This window comes from Oncorhynchus nerka, linkage group LG23 (assembly GCF_034236695.1).
Source record: "Oncorhynchus nerka isolate Pitt River linkage group LG23, Oner_Uvic_2.0, whole genome shotgun sequence".
In the NCBI taxonomy this organism is placed as follows: Eukaryota; Metazoa; Chordata; class Actinopteri; order Salmoniformes; family Salmonidae; genus Oncorhynchus; species Oncorhynchus nerka.
Genome location: NC_088418.1, coordinates 28,436,991 through 28,453,267, shown reverse-complemented (window position 1 = coordinate 28,453,267; position 16,277 = coordinate 28,436,991).

The window sequence follows — 16,277 nt, the reverse complement described above, 5'->3', positions numbered from 1 at the left end:
CTCTGTCAGCGCTTGTGTGTGGTGACCATCAAGAGTACAGGCCTCCACGTCATGAATATGACCGGACAGCACTATAGTAGGCAGAACCAAAACATATCAGCATTAAGCACTAACGGGTGAGGGCATTCACAACCGACCGTTCAGACGAGCTCCAGCTAGCCATTTTTACAGTAGATCACTAACTGTGTACAACAAAGGCTTGAATGAATTCAGTCACAGGTTGATCACATTGCAGAAAACATTTGTCACAATTAAGCATATTTTTAAGTAAACAAAACATTTGAACATGTTTTAACCAAAACCAATTGGGGCCATACTTGCAAACACTAGAAACGGTTTTAAGTTTCACAGTCTCAAAATGTGCATCAGCTAATTAAAAATGGTTGATTTACTTGCACTTGATAGAACGGTATATTGTAGCTGGTCCCATCAGATAACCTGGCACACATTAGCCATATGTATGCTAACCAGTCATCTTAAGTTACCACAGCCACAAAGTCATAAGGCCTGCCTACTCTACCAATCGGATGAGTTCTTGGATCAGGGAAGCACACCACAGTATTTTTTTATTTTACCCCTATTTTACCAGGTAAGTTGACTGAGAACACATTCTCATTTACAGCAACAACCTGAGGAATTTAGCCAGGACACCACTTACAATAAGTGCCATGGTATCTTTAGTGTCCACAGAGAGTTACACCTGTTTAACATCCCATCCGAAAGACAGCATCCTACACAGGGCAATTGGGATATTTTTTTAGATCTGAGGAAAGGGTGCCTCCAACATCACTTCTAGCAGCATTTGGTCTCCCATCCAGGACCAACCCTGCTTAGCTTCAGAAACAAGCTAGCAGTGGGATGCGGGGTGGTATGCTGCTGGCAGTCTGAGTCATTAATACCCATAAAACCTAGCAGTCAAACAAGGAAATGGTTCCAATCATTTTCCTACCATTCATTCTTCCCATAGGGGATTTTAGAAACAATTAAAATAAGGTCTGTGTTTCATGTAGGCTTACCCTGGCGTGACGTGTTGATAACCGTGTAAATCTCTCTAGGACAATGAGACTTTTGCCAATATGTTTTCCTGTATAATATATTGTGTAATTTTGGAGTTACTTTTATTGTAATTAACAATAGAATATGTTTCTAAACACTTATACGTTAATGTGGATGCTACCATGATTACAGATAGTCCTGAATGAATCGTGAATAATGAGTGAGAAAGTTACAGGCCCACAAATATTATACCTCCAAGACATTTTTTGGGGTAGGTATGATATTTGTGGGCCTGTAATTTTGTCACTCATTATTCACGATTCATTCAGGACTATCTGTAATCATGCGATATGCATGAGACGGTAGCTTCAGTCTTTACTAAGTCTTTCTTAACAAAATTATAACAACTTTCATATAAAGTAAATTCGGTGTTTCCCTTCAAAACTCGGTAGGTAGGGGTTTTGTTCTATTTTTTATTGTCTTTTATAATTTTTCTTCACCAACGGTGAATTACATAATGTAATGTTCATCCTTTTCTCAACGTCTCTCTCCCTCTCTTTTTTTTCCCAGGCCTCCCTCTTTAAGCAAACTTGAAATAATTTGGACGTGCACGACTCATTGGGGTTTATTATTTTTTATTTATTTTGATGTGGTGCTTAGAAAATGGAATTATACACATCTTGAACCTTATTTATGTGTGTTGCCTTGGTGGAGTCATTTCGTGTTTCAATTTAATTTAATGCATGGGAAAGTATATCCGTATACAATAACAAAAACCTATAATCATTCCATCTGAAGTTAATCCCCTAATGTAAACTCACTCACTTTTGTACATCGCCTTGGTCCGTAAAATTGACCTTATTTTAGCACCCCAAAACCGTAATACTTCCAGATCAACTGTAATGTCAATACCACTGTAAAGCACAGTTTCTCCCCTTTCCAACAAAATAAATGACCTCCACGCTGCCCGTTTCTGCATGATTCAAGAAGGCAATGTGCTCCGTCGAGGCTTTTTTTCACTCGATCTGTCCAATTTATCACCTTATCGCCTCTAAAATCTAAATAAAACACTATAACGCGTTTATATAATGTGTCATTACATACCTATTTGAAGGTTTGTGTTGAATTTGAATCGGGGTTTTAGGGCGGTGCTAAAGTGATCTTAGAAGTAAACATGGTCTTTTGAGAGTCATGATCGCTTGCAGTGAAGTTGCAAAAAATGACTAGGTATCCCTCCCTTACTCCCGTCACTGTCCATTTCTTGTTTTTAAACTATGAGAGAAGTGCTACACCTGGTGAAGAGAGATTGTAAGACAGAAATGGTTGCTTTACGTGTGCTGTACGTTACGGCATGACAAGTCACGATGTAACGGAGGGTCAGTTTTTTTCAACTTTTCTCCAATACTATAGAGCCATTACCATGTCGATCAACGCTTGAATAGAAACGTAGTTCACACCCCAGATTTTGAAGTCAACACAGTCACTACAGTCCCATTAGTTTTCTTAGCAGCCTCGTTTGAATGTCGCGGTTGCGCACATTTGTACGGAATGGGGTGAGTTTACCTTATTTGTCATCACCCTAGACAGTTTACAATAGGGATTCTTATCGGAGATGTCCTTCTCACCTAACATCCCATGCTGTTGAGATACTCTACGTAAGTTAATATCGTGAGAGTCTAATTCGAGCCTGGTGAGAGGGTTACATGCAGAAGCAGTGAAGGTAGTTCACGCAGAAACAATCGAGATACCGAGAGGAGCATGTATTCCAGGGCAAATTGGGATGCAGGTTGGGCGTGATGTAGGGAACAGAATGGGAGAGAACACAAGAATGGTAGTAGACATGAGGAAGTTTGTTACATTTGTGACAGCAGCAATCAATTGTGAAGGAAAATTACATTTGAAGACTAAGAAGACATCGATTATAGTGGAGCAGGTGGTGAGGTATCTTGGGGTCACAGGACTAACATGGGAACATGTACAGGATGACCTCAATAAGATTGAGAATCAGTCCAGCCAGGAATCATGTATTGGTTCATTTTCATTATGGTGTTAATCCTTCAATGGAATGCCAGAAGTTTGATGGGTAATGGGCAATATTTCAAACAGTTTCTTGAGGACTTACCAGCCAAACCAGATGTGAAATGTCTCCAGGAGACATGGCTTAAACCTACTCTAGATTTTGTATTACAAGGTTATGTTGGAGTCCATAGAGATAGTGTGGCAGGGGGGTGAGGAGGGTGTGCTACCTTTATAAAGCAGGAGATCCCATATACAGTACCAGTCAAATGTTTGGACACCTACCCATTCAAGGGTTTTTCTTTATTTGTACTACTTTCTACATTGTAGAATAATAGTGAAGACATCAAAACTATGAAATAACACACATGGAATCATGTAGTAACCAAAAAAGTGTTAAACAAATCAAAATATATTTTAGATTCTTCAAAGTAGCACCCTTTGCCTTGATGACAGCTTTGCACACGCTTGGCATTCTCTCAACCAGCTTCATGAGGTAGTCACCAGGAATGCATTTCAATTAACAGGTGTGCCTTGTTAAAAGTGAATTTGTGGAATGTCTTTCCTTCTTATTAATGCGTTTGAGCAAATCAGTTGTGTTGTGACAAGGTAGGGGTGGTATACAGAAGAAAGTCCTATTTGGTAAAAGACCCAAGTATATATTATGGAAAGAACAGCTCAAATAAGCAAAGAGAAATGACAGTCAATCATTACTTTAAGACATGAAGGTCAGTCAACGTGGAAAATTTCAAGAATTTTTAAAGTGCAGAGCTACATCTCCTGCAGAGGATACGTTCATTAGAATTAGCAGCCTCAAGATTGCAGCCCAAATAAATGCGTCACAGAGTTCAAGTAACAGACAAATCTCAACATCAACTGTTCAGAGGAGACTGAGTGAATCAGGCCTTCATGGTCGAATTTCTGCAAAGAAACCACTACTAAAAGACACCAATAAACATGAGCAATGGACATTAGACCAGTGGAAATCTGTCCTTTGGTTTGATGAGTTAAAATTTTAGATTTTTGGTTCCAACCGGCATGTCGTTATGAGACGCAGAGTAGGTGAACGGATGATCTCCGCATGTGTGGTTCCCACTGTGAAAAAATACACCCCCAGGGTGCGTAAGGGCTATTTGATCAAGAAGGAGAGTAATGGAATGCTGCATCAGATGACCTGACCTCCACAATCACCTGACCTCAACCCAATTGAGATGGTTTGGGATGAGTTGGACCGCAGATTGAAGGAAAAGCAGCCAAAAAGTGCTCAGCACATATGGGAAATCCTTCAAGACTGTTGGAAAAGCATTCCAGGTGAAGCTAGTTGAGAGAATGCCTAGAATGTGCAAAGCTGTCATCAAGGCAAAGGGTGGCTACTTTGAAGAATCTCAAATATAAAATATATTTTTATTTGTTTAACACTTCTTTTTGGTTACTACATGATTCCATGTGTTATTTCATAATTTTGATGTTTTCACTATTATTCTACAAAGTAGAAAATAGTAAAACATAAAGAAAAACCCTGGAATGAGTAGGTGTGTCCAAACTTTTGCCTGGTACTGAAAGTGTGTGGGGAGAGGGAGTTGAATGTGAGTATGTAGTGGTAGAGGTGTAGTTGGGAGGGGGAAATATGGTAATAGTGAACTTTTACAACTCGTGTAAGAGACTAGAGTTGCTGGCCCTTAGGAATGTAGAAGGTCAAGATAGGAGACGGGTAATGTGGTGTGGCGTCTTTAATGCTCAAGGTACGCTCTGGGGAGAGTTACGGACTGATGTAAATGGACAAGTGTTGGAGTAACTACTGCATGAGAAAGGGCTTGTGAGTCTTAATGATGTCTTAATGATGGCCGGGAACCAGGATTGACCCATTAACTGAAAATGAATTTGCTCTGGATGTTACTTTGACCTCAAGTTCAATGGCAGGCAGATGTAGTTGGGAGGTTTTGGAGAAATCTACAGTGGGCAATGATCACTATTTTATAATGTGTACTAGAGGTCGACCGATTATGATTTTTCAACGCAGATACCGATACCGATTATTGGAGGACCAAAAAAGCAGTTACCGATTAATCGGCCGATTGTTATTTTATTTATTATTTATTTGTAATAATGACAATTACAACAATACTGAATGAACACTTATTTTAACTTAATATAATACAGCAATAAAATCAATTTAGCCTCAAGTAAATAATGAAACTGTCACGCCTTGGTCATTGTATTTTGTGTTTTTGTTATATGTTTGGGTAGGCCAGGGTGTGACATGGGTTTATATGTTGTTTTTCGTATTGGGGTTTGGATTATTTTGGGATCGCGGCTGATTAGGGGTGTGGTATAGGTTTGCTGCCTGAGGTCGATTCCTAATCAGTCAGGTGATTCTCGTTGCCTTGGATTGGGAACCGTATTTAGGCAGCCTTAGTTTCGCTTTGTATTTCGTGGGTGATTGTTCCTGTCTCTGTGTAGTATTCACCAGATAGGCTGTATTAGGTTTCACGTTCCGTTTGTTGTTTTGTTATAGTTATTTCATGTATCGTCATTCATTCATTAAAGAACATGAGTAACCACCACGCTGCATTTCGGTCCTATCTTTCTACAAACGAAGAACGCCGTTACAGAAACATGTTCAATTTGGTTTAAATAATGCAAAAACAAAGGGTTTGAGAAGAAAGTAAAAGTACAATATATGCTATGTAAGAAAGCTAACATTTCAGTTCCTTGCTCAGAACATGAGAACATATGAAAGCTGGTGGTTCCTTTTAACATGAGTCTTCAATATTCCCAGGTAAGAAGTTTTAGGTTGTAGTTATTATAGGAATTATAGGACTATTTCCCTCTATACCATTTGTATTTCATTAACCTTTGACTATTGGATGTTCTTATAGGCACTTTAGTATTGCCAGTGTAACAGTATAGCTTCTGTCCCTCTCCTCGCTCCTCCCTGGGCTCGAACCAGCAACACAACGACAACAGCCACCATCGAAGCAGCGTTACCCATGCAGAGCAAGGGGAACAACTACTAGAAGGCTCAGAGCGAGTGACGTTTGAAACACTATTTGTGCGCGCTAACTAGCTAGCCATTTCACTTCGGTTACACCAGCCTCATCTGGAGTTGATAGGCTTGAAGTCATAAACAGTGCAATGCTTGACGCACAACGAAGAGCTGCTGGCAAAACGCAAAGAAAGTGCTATTTGAATGATTGTTTACACGCCTGCTTCTGCCTACCACCACTCAGTCAGATACTTGTATGCTCAGTCAGATTATATGCAACGCAGGACACGCTAGATAATATCTAGTAATATCATGAACCATGTGTAGTTAACTAGTGATTATGATTGATTGTATTTTATAAGATAAGTTTAATGCTAGCTAGCAACTTACCTTGGCCTACTGCATTCGCGTAACAGCTTGTTGAGTGCAACGAGAGAGAGGCAGGTCGTTATTGTGTTGGACTAGTTCCGTGCTTCTCTATTATTTTCTGTTACGCCCCCCTAGGAAGACGTAAACATTTAAATAGTATAATTTGTCTATAAAATTGTTCTAAGTACACCTCTGCATAACATTGTATCCATTGTAAAAATAAATAAATAAAATATAATCAATAAATAATACATTCAAATTGATCAGCAGCATTAACTTAGGAGCACAATATATGAAACACTTTGACCTATAAAACAAAAATGAATAAAACAATTTGTACTGATTTTTTTTAAATCAAAATGAGGAAGTCAGGATTAATGGCTACAATGAGCACGTTTTGCAGAGCACAGCTTTTCGAAGAGGGGTTTGAAGCATGATACTGCAACTCTCAGCTCCTGCTCAATGTTTAGCTGGGACCTGTACTTGGTCTTCAGTGCAGCAATAGCAGAGAAGCCAGTCTCACAAAGATAAGATGTTGCACCACCAGTCAGCTACTTGCCCCCTCTGTCCCTCAGACTTCCTTAGCTGACATGGGCTAATTGAGTGACTTTCAGTGATTGACATAACGATTAAAACTGCTGATCCACAACCAAATTTCAAAATTGCACCTAGTGTATTATACTATTCTAGTATTGACTTGGGGTGCTCAGGCCGCATGACCCCGAATGCAGGCTGCATGACCCCGACTGAGGGGGGCACGCGGCCTGCGGGCCATCAGTTGCCCATCGCTGACCTACAGGCTATGGTAAAAGTTTAGTGTATCAAGTGTGGCCGACAGTCTGCAATTTATTGAAAATTAAAGTGGAGAAATCTATGATAATAGTAGTTTCTCCTCTGATGTCAATCATCGAGGATCAGGTTCATGTTCTGAACTCTCAAGGAACGCATACAAAGTGAGATGGAGGATGAGTACTTTTGTTGGCTCAGAGAAATGGCGATGCCTACTTTAAACGTAATTTTTCCGCCAGTGTCTCATTGGAATGGCTGTGAATTATCTGTGTGTAACTAAAATGTGTTTTGAGCATTTTTGGCTAAGTTGACTAAAACCTCTAACCTTTTGTGGGCCCTGAGCAAGATTTGGTTGCCCCCGCTCCACCTCGCGGGCAAGACATTTTAGTGGCTGCCCCCTTCTTGACGACAGAGAGAAAAGTTTACGTTTTTAAGTGAATTTCCTGCAATTCTACAAATTTTGCCATGGGGCAAAGAGAGAGAAATGTGCAGTTCTACAGCTTTTGCCATGGGGTGGAGATGCATTTTTTTCCAGTTTTAAAGCAATTCTACACACTCTGCCATGACTTATGCCATGTTAATGATATTTGAGTGAGAGTGACTAACAAAATCAATGGGGCCCCCTGGAGGTCAGGTCCCCTGGGCACGTGCCCTGCCTGCCTGGTCGGTATTCGGCCATGATTACTACAAGAGATAGCTGGCTAGACTAACTTATCTAATTGAGTGACTGTCATAATAAGAGAAAAATTGCTGATGCACAACCAAATTTCGAACTTGCAACTTGTGTATTCTACTATTCTAACTCTCAACAGTAAGGGAGGGGTATGGTTGCTGCTATGTGGGTAGAGTATGTGTGTATATGTTTTACTTAATTTCGAACTCGAGTTCTTACTGTGCTATAAACTGTCTCCAGATAGGACCACTGGATAATAGTCCCGTCATGGCCATGGCAGGCAGTGATTGGCCCCTCCACGCCATGATGCATAATGCCCCACCCCTGAGGGTATAATACGCACTATCCTGCCTGAGAGTGTCACTCTTGCTTTATTCAGGCACCGCTGTTCATCGGAGCTATCATTCTTATCTTCTGTAAATTAATCTATTCTTATTTTGGTCTAAACTGCTACATTTCGGATGGCCTACACCTTCGACAGAGTGGCTAAGAAGATATTTTAGATTTTTTTTTGATTCCGTTGACGTTGGTCCGTTTAATAGCCTGAGTCAGCTAGCTAGCTAATGTGTCGTTCTTGCAAGAGATAAGGATTCTCAGGTAATTCTTTCATAATCACCTTCCCAATCACACTCAAACAGTGAAGGAAGTAGACAAAATCACACTCAAACCGTGAGGGAAGCAGACAAAATATTGGTCATTATCAGAAATATTTTCAAGTGCCAAAGAAAGACGGTGGCATGAGACCAATCTTAGATTTGAGGGTGTTGAACAAATTATTACGAAAACGACCTTTTCGCATGTTAACACACCTCCGTTTATTCAAAGTAGTCAGACATGCAGAATATTTCACAACAGTGGACCTCAAGCACAAGTTATTTTACGTACCTATTGTGGAAAGGCACAGGACATTTCTCAGGTTCTCATTTCAGAACAAAGAATACAAGTTTTGTGTCCTCCCGTTCAGCCTGAGCTTAAGCCATCACTGCTTCACCGTTTCCGTGAATGTAGCTATTGCCCCCCCTACGATCACAGTGGATACAGATAATGTGCTATCTAGATGACTGGCTTATAATAGCGAAATCGAGAGAATTGGCCAAGAAACACACTAGGATAGTGATAAATCATATCTGCAATCTGGGTTTCCTGATAAGTCAACAGACAAGCTTTTTAGGCTTGAAACTGAACTCTCTGTCCATGTGCACGGGTCTAACAGTCAACAGACAGAGGTGCATTCTGACTGCAGGATGCGCACTCCACCGGAGCCGGACTCTTGCACGTAAACAACTTTCAGACTTGTTTACGTGTTGCTGTGCGTTTTGTTGTCAACCTTACTTTGCTACCTGACAACTTTACGGTTTTTACTTTTTAAATACCGTTTATATTTTTGTTTTTTCCCTCACTCAACTTTTTTTCATTCAACTTTTTCACTCCGGACGCTTTATCTGGACGTGGTTCGTCAGGACCTCCAACAGCCGAAGCTAAGTAGTAACATTAACATGATGCCTTCTAATTGCAGTCGCTGTACTCATAATATACAGGAGAACGATCGCCTTACGGCGAGGATAGCTGTGCTACAAGCCCAGCTTCAGACGCAACCGCTAGGCAATGGTAATTTCAGTGTAGGAAAGGATGAAACAGGGGCTGTGCCACCAGTAAGTACAGATAGTAACGTTAGTATAAATCCCCTCGCACAGTCCCCGCAGCCGGACAACTTTCTCATGGTTTCTGGAGGGAAATGCTGTAGGAATGCTCAACCGGTGTTGCTCATTCAGCTGACAGAAACTTTCAACTGGTTTTCCCCATTAGCAGCCGGACAACTTTCTCATGGTTTCTGGAGGGAAATGCTGTAGGGATGCTCAACCGGTGTCGCTCATTCAGCTGACAGAAACTTTCAACCAGTTTTCCCCATTAAGCAGCGAGTTGGAGTCTGAGGCCGAGCCTTCTCTTGTCTCTACTCCTCCCGTTACGGGGTCTGAGACACTGAAGCTTCCCACCATTAGCTCTGACAAATTGAAAACCCTAGTCATTTGCGACTCCATTACCCGCAGTATTAGACTTAAAACGAATCATCCAGCGATCATACACTGTTTACCAGGGGGCAGGGTTACCGACGTTAAGGCTAATCTGAAGATGGTGCTGGCTAAAGCTAAAACTGGCGAGTGTAGAGAGTATAGAGATATTGTTATCCACGTCGGCACCAACGATGTTAGGATGAAACAGTCAGAGGTCACCAAGCGCAACATAGCTGCAGCGTGTAAATCAGCTAGAAAGATGTGTCGGAATCGAGTGATTGTCTCTGGCCCCCTCCCAGTTAGGGGGAGTGATGAGCTCTACAGCAGAGTCTCATAACTCAATCACTGGTTGAAAACTTGTTTTCTGCCCCTCCCAAAAGATAGAATTTGTAGATAATTGTCCCTCTTTCTGGGACTCACCCACAAACAGGACCAAGCCTGACCCGCTGAGGAGTGACGGACTCCATCCTAGCTGGAGGAGTGCTCTCATCTTATCTACCAACATAGACAGGGCTCTAACTCCTCTAGCTCCACAATGAAATAGGGTGCAGGCCAGGCAGCAGGTGTAGTCAGTAGCTCAGCTATCCCCATTGAGACCGTGTCTGTGCCTCGACCTGGGTTGGGCAAAACTAAACATGGCGGTGTTCGCCTTAGCAATCTCACTAGGATAAAGACCTCCTCCATTCCTGTCATTATTGAAAGAGATCGTGATACCTCACATCTCAAAATAGGGCTACTTAATGTTAGATCCCTTACTTCAAAGGCAATTATAGCCAATGAACTAATCACTGATCATAATCCTGATGTGATTGGCCTCACTGAAACATGGCTTAAGCCTGGTGAATTTACTGTGTTAAATGAGGCCTCACCTCCTGGTTACACTAGTGACCATATCCCCCTGTGCATCCCGCAAAGGCGGAGGTGTTGCTAACATTTACGATAGCAAATTTCAATTTACAAAAAAATATATGTTTTCGTCTTTTGAGCTTCTAGTCATGAAATCTATGCAGCCTACTCAATCACTTTTTATAGCTACTGTTTACAGGCCTCCTGGGCCATATACAGCGTTTCTCATTGAGTTCCCTGAATTCCTATCGGACCTTCTAGTCATAGCAGATAATATTCACATTTTTGGTGACTTTAATATTCACATGGAAAACTCCACAGACCCACTCCAAAAGGCTTTCGGAGCCATCATCGACTGGGTTTTGTCCAACATGTCTCTGGACCTACTCACTGTCACAGTCATACTCTGGACCTAGTTTTGTCCCATGGAATAAATGTTGTGGATCTGAATGTTTTTCCTCATAATCCTGGACTATCGGACCACCATTTTATTACGTTTGCAATTGCAACAAATCATCTGCTCAGACCCCAACCAAGGAGCATCAAATGTCGTGCTATAAATTCACAGACAACACAAAGATTCCTTGATGCCCTTCCAGACTCCCTCTGTCTACCCAAGGACGTCAGAGGACAAAAATCAGTTAACCACCTAACTGAGGAACTCAATTTAACCTTACGCAATACACTAGACGCAGTTGCACGCCTAAAAACTAAAAACATTTCTCATAAGAAACTAGCTCCCTGGTATACAGAAAATACCCGAGCTCTGAAGCAAGCTTCCAGAAAACTGGAAGTCTGGAAACTGGAAGACTTGCTTGGAAAGACAGTACCGTGCAGTATCGAAGAGCCCTTACTGCTGCTCGATCATCCTATTTTTCCAACTTAATTGAGGAAAATAAGAACAATCCAAAATGTATTTTTGATACTGTCGCAAAGCGAACTAAAAAGCAGCATTCCCCAAGAGAGGATGGCTTTCACTTCAGCAGTAATAAATTCATGAACTTCTTTGAGGAAAAGATCCTGATTATTAGAGAGCAAATTACGGACTCCTCTTTAAATCTGCGTATTCCTTCAAAGCTCAGTTGTCCTGAGTCTGCACAACTCTGCCAGGACCTAGGATCAAGAGAGACACTCAAGTGTTTTAGTACTATATCTCTTGATACAATGATGAAAATAATCATGGCCTCTAAACCTTCAAGCTGCATACTGGACCCTATTCCAACTAAACTACTGAAAGAGCTGCTTCCTGTGCTTGGCCCTCCTATGTTGAACATAATAAACGGCTCTCTATCCACCGGATGTGTACCAAACTCACTAAAAGTGGCAGTAATAAAGCCTCTCTTGAAAAAGCCAAACCTTGACCCAGAAAATATAAAAAACTATCGGCCTATATCGAATCTTCCATTCCTCTCAATTTTTTTTGAAAAGGCTGTTGCGCAGCAACTCACTGCCTTCCTGAAGACAAACAATGTATACGAAATGCTTCAGTCTGGTTTTAGACCCCATCATAGCACTGACTGCACTTGTGAAGGTGGTAAATGACCTTTTAATGACATCAGACTGAGGCTTTGCATCTGTCCTCGTGCTCCTATACCTTAGTGCTGCTTTTGATACCATCGATCACCACATTCTTTTGGAGAGATTGGAAACCCAAATTGGTCTACACGGACAAGTTCTGGCCTGGTTTAGATCTTATCTGTCGGAAAGATATCAGTTTGTCTCTGTGAATGGTTTGTCCTCTGACAAATCAACTGTAAATTTCGGTGTTCCTCAAGGTTCCGTTTTAGGACCACTATTGTTCTCACTATATATTTTACCTCTTGTGGATGTCATTGGAAAACACAATGTTAACTTTCACTGCTATGCGGATGACACACAGCTGTACAAGTCCCCAAAATTGCCCTCGCTAGAAGCCTGTGTTTCAGACATAAGGAAGTGGATGGCTGCAAACTTTCTACTTTTAAACTCAGACAAAACAGAGATGCTTGTTCTAGGTCCCGAGAAACAAAGAGATCTTCTGTTGAATCTGACAATTAATCTTAATGGTTGTACAGTCGTCTCCAATAAAACTGTGAAGGACCTCGGCGTTACTCTGGACACTGATCTCTCCTTTGACGAACATATCAAGACTGTTTCAAGGACAGCTTTTTTCCATCTACATAACATTGCAAAAATCTGAAACTTTCTGTCCAAAAATGATGCAGAAAAATTCATCCATGCTTTTGTTACTTCTAGATTAGACTACTGCAATGCTCTACTTTCCGGCTACCCGGATAAAGCACTAAATAAACTTCAGTTAGTGCTAAATACGGCTGCTAGAATCCTGACTAGAATCAAAAAATTTGAACATATTACTCCAGTGCTAGCCTCCCTACACTGGCTTCCTGTCAAGGCAAGGGCTGATTTCAAGGTTTTACTGCTAACCTACAAAGCATTACATGGGCTTGCTCCTACCTATCTCTCTGATTTGGTCCTGCCGTACATACCTACACGTACGCTACGGTCACAAGTCGCCAGTTAAATCTAGGTGCCAGTTAAATCTAGGTGCAGACCTATTGTCCTCAGTCTGCAGAGTGGCGTATCCACCGACAGGTGATAGAGGAGATTTTGCGCTAGTTCAGACGAGCTATTCGCATCTCGAAGCGCCACATATTTCCCTCTTTGGTATTCCATTCTGAATGACAATCCACCGTTGAGTCACAATGCCCTGGCCCAGCAGTGGCCGAAGCTTGTCTATATGTATTTCCTCCAACTGCCCTGCTTCAACAGGTCTTGGACAGAGTGAGGGAGCACAGGCTGATACTGGTGGTCCCGTTTTGGCCCTCACAGACAAAGTTTGCAGAACTGAGTTCAATGGTGTCCGGAGCGCTTTGGACACTTCTGTTATGCACGGACCTTCTGTCTCAGGTGGATACACTGCTCAAAAAAATAAAGGGAACACTAAAATAATACATCCTAGATCTGAATGAATGAAATATTCTTATTAAATACTTTTTTCTTTACATAGTTGAATGTGCTGACAACAAAATCACACAAAAATGATCAATGGAGGTCTGGATTTGGAGTCACACTCAAAATTAAAGTGGAAAACCACACTACAGGCTGATCCAACGTTGATGTAATGTCCTTAAAACAAGTCAAAATGAGGCTCAGTAGTGTGTGTGGCCTCCACGTGCCTGTGTGACCTCCCTACAACGAGAAGCGGCCAGCCGACTGTTCAACCTCCGCCAAGGGGCCAGACCAGTGGCTGACGTCACCATTGAGTTCTGCACCCTCGCCGCCGAATGTGGGTGGAATTCAGAGGCACTGGTTACCACTTTCCACCAGGGTCTAACTCCATCAAAGATGAACTGGCCGCTCAGCAACTGGGAGAGGACCTCGAGTCCCTGATAACGCTGGCAATCAGGGTTGACAACCGCACCGGGAACGCGTGAGACAGCGCCCTTTTGACACCACTCCAGCATTCCCGGTTTCATGAGCACCCCAGTCCCTCCGAACCCAGAATGGAGGATCCCATGCAGCTGCGGCGCACACGTCTGAGCCCACAGGAGAGCGACAGGCACATTCGCAAAGGTTGCTGCCTCTACGGCGTAGGTCTCGGACATCTCCGTACTACCTGCCCAGAGCTGACGGGAAACGCCAGGGCTCGCCAGGACAGGGGGAGACCCTGACGAGCTGTGCAGGTACTTCCCGGCTACCCAGTCACCGTCTGTTTCTATCTGCAACCCTCCACTGAGACAACCGTCAGAACCAGATTCAAGTCTTTGTGGACTCCGGTGGCCGCGGATAATTTCATTGATCAAGACTTCGCTAGAGAGTTACAGATCCCCTGCGTGAAATGTTCCATCCCTCTGCAGATTCAAGCCCTCGATGGATGCCCCATTGGCTCCGGTCAGGTGGAATATCAGACCAAGCCCATTCTACTGCAGGTTGGGGTGAACCACTCTGAGACTCGTACCCCTGGCTAGCGCTACATAACCCACTAGTTTCCTGGTCCATGGAAAACCTACTAGACTGAGGTAAGGACTGCCAGACTAAATGTCTAAGACCTCCAAGAGCCTCTCCGTGTCCTCCTGCATCCCTTGAAGACCAAGACTTCCGCTCTCCCTTCCGATAGGCCTACAGTAAGAGGCAGGCTGCCACCCTTCCCCCTCATCGTCCTTATGACTGTGACATAGAACACCTACCTGGCACCACACCTCCCCGGGGTCCTCTGTACTCCCTCTTGACCCATGAAGCAGCAGTCATGGACAATTACATCCGGGGGTTGCTGGAGGTGGTATTTTCTTGTTTTTATTACATTTCCTATAATTATAATATATGCCATTTAGAAAACACTTTTATCCAAGTGTAATTATATAAAAGTAAATACATGTTTTATGAGTCTACATTGTCATTTCAGTACTACGTCTCCTTTCCTCATTCTTACATTACTTCTCTAACTGTGGCATTTCAGATAACAATTCCGATTCTAGGGTCTCAGCACTACAGCTGAAATCAACTGTCAATGTTTGTGACCCTCTCTGTGTGCCAAACGAACAAATAGTTTGTTCTTCTCACGGTGTAAGTTCAGTTTATGGTTGTTGAACAACAACACTAGTTCCTCATAGTCCAATTTGTGCAACAGGTTTATTCTGAAGTTCTGGAAGCTTGGGTAGAACCTCCCAAGTATAAATGCAAACCGTTCTGATGAAGTCTGTCTTTGTCAAATATGAGGTCTGTCTGCTCTCCAATGTCTGTCTGCTCTCCAATGGTCCTGACTTTCTTTGCGATGTCAAACTGGACATTGGCCCTTTGATGTTGGATGAGTTCTTTTGTGAGGCGCACATGGTGTTTTCAGTTGAAGTCTAATGTATTGTTGTTTCCTGTTCTACCACCTGTATGAGACACACTGGGACTTTGTGGGACTTGATCAAACTGTAGTTTCAGACCCTTTAGGCTGTATTTTGTTCTCCCGACTTGTCTAAAATCCAGCATTTTCAAATTCCACAGTCTGCAGGTACTCTCTCCATCACCCTCATGTATAAAATCTAGAAAGCTCCTTTCCAGGAGTGACACTTTCAGCAGGCCACTATGATAACTGAAAAATATATCAACTACTGTTAATTTTCGATCTGGCTTCAATCTTTGCTTGATTATTGCTCATGGGGACTCAGTTGTTTCTGACTTCGGAAGGCCAGATGGCTACAGCCAGGATATTAACAGGTCCCGGTCTGTGGTTGTTTGTCCTGTGGTTTGGCTTTGCTCCACTAGGTTGGCGGTGGACATCTCTTTTGTCATTGTTCATTGTTCATTGGTAGACAGTTCCCCTTTCTCCATTGGATGTTGTCTTGTAGAACTCCCTGTATATAAGGTCAGTAAGTGGAAGTGGAAATCTGCAACAGCAGGCATGGGTCCATGGGTTCAAGGTGAAGGTTCTTATTTTTCAGAGTAAATGACCCACGGACACTAGAGAAGCTTTAACCAAGTTTAATTCTTCCCAAAGGTTCTGTACAGCTGTAATTCAGACACCTAAAACATTTCTATCAATCACAGTTATATACATTCTACTTAAGACACGCCTTCTCTCCTTACATCTTATGGTTCAACA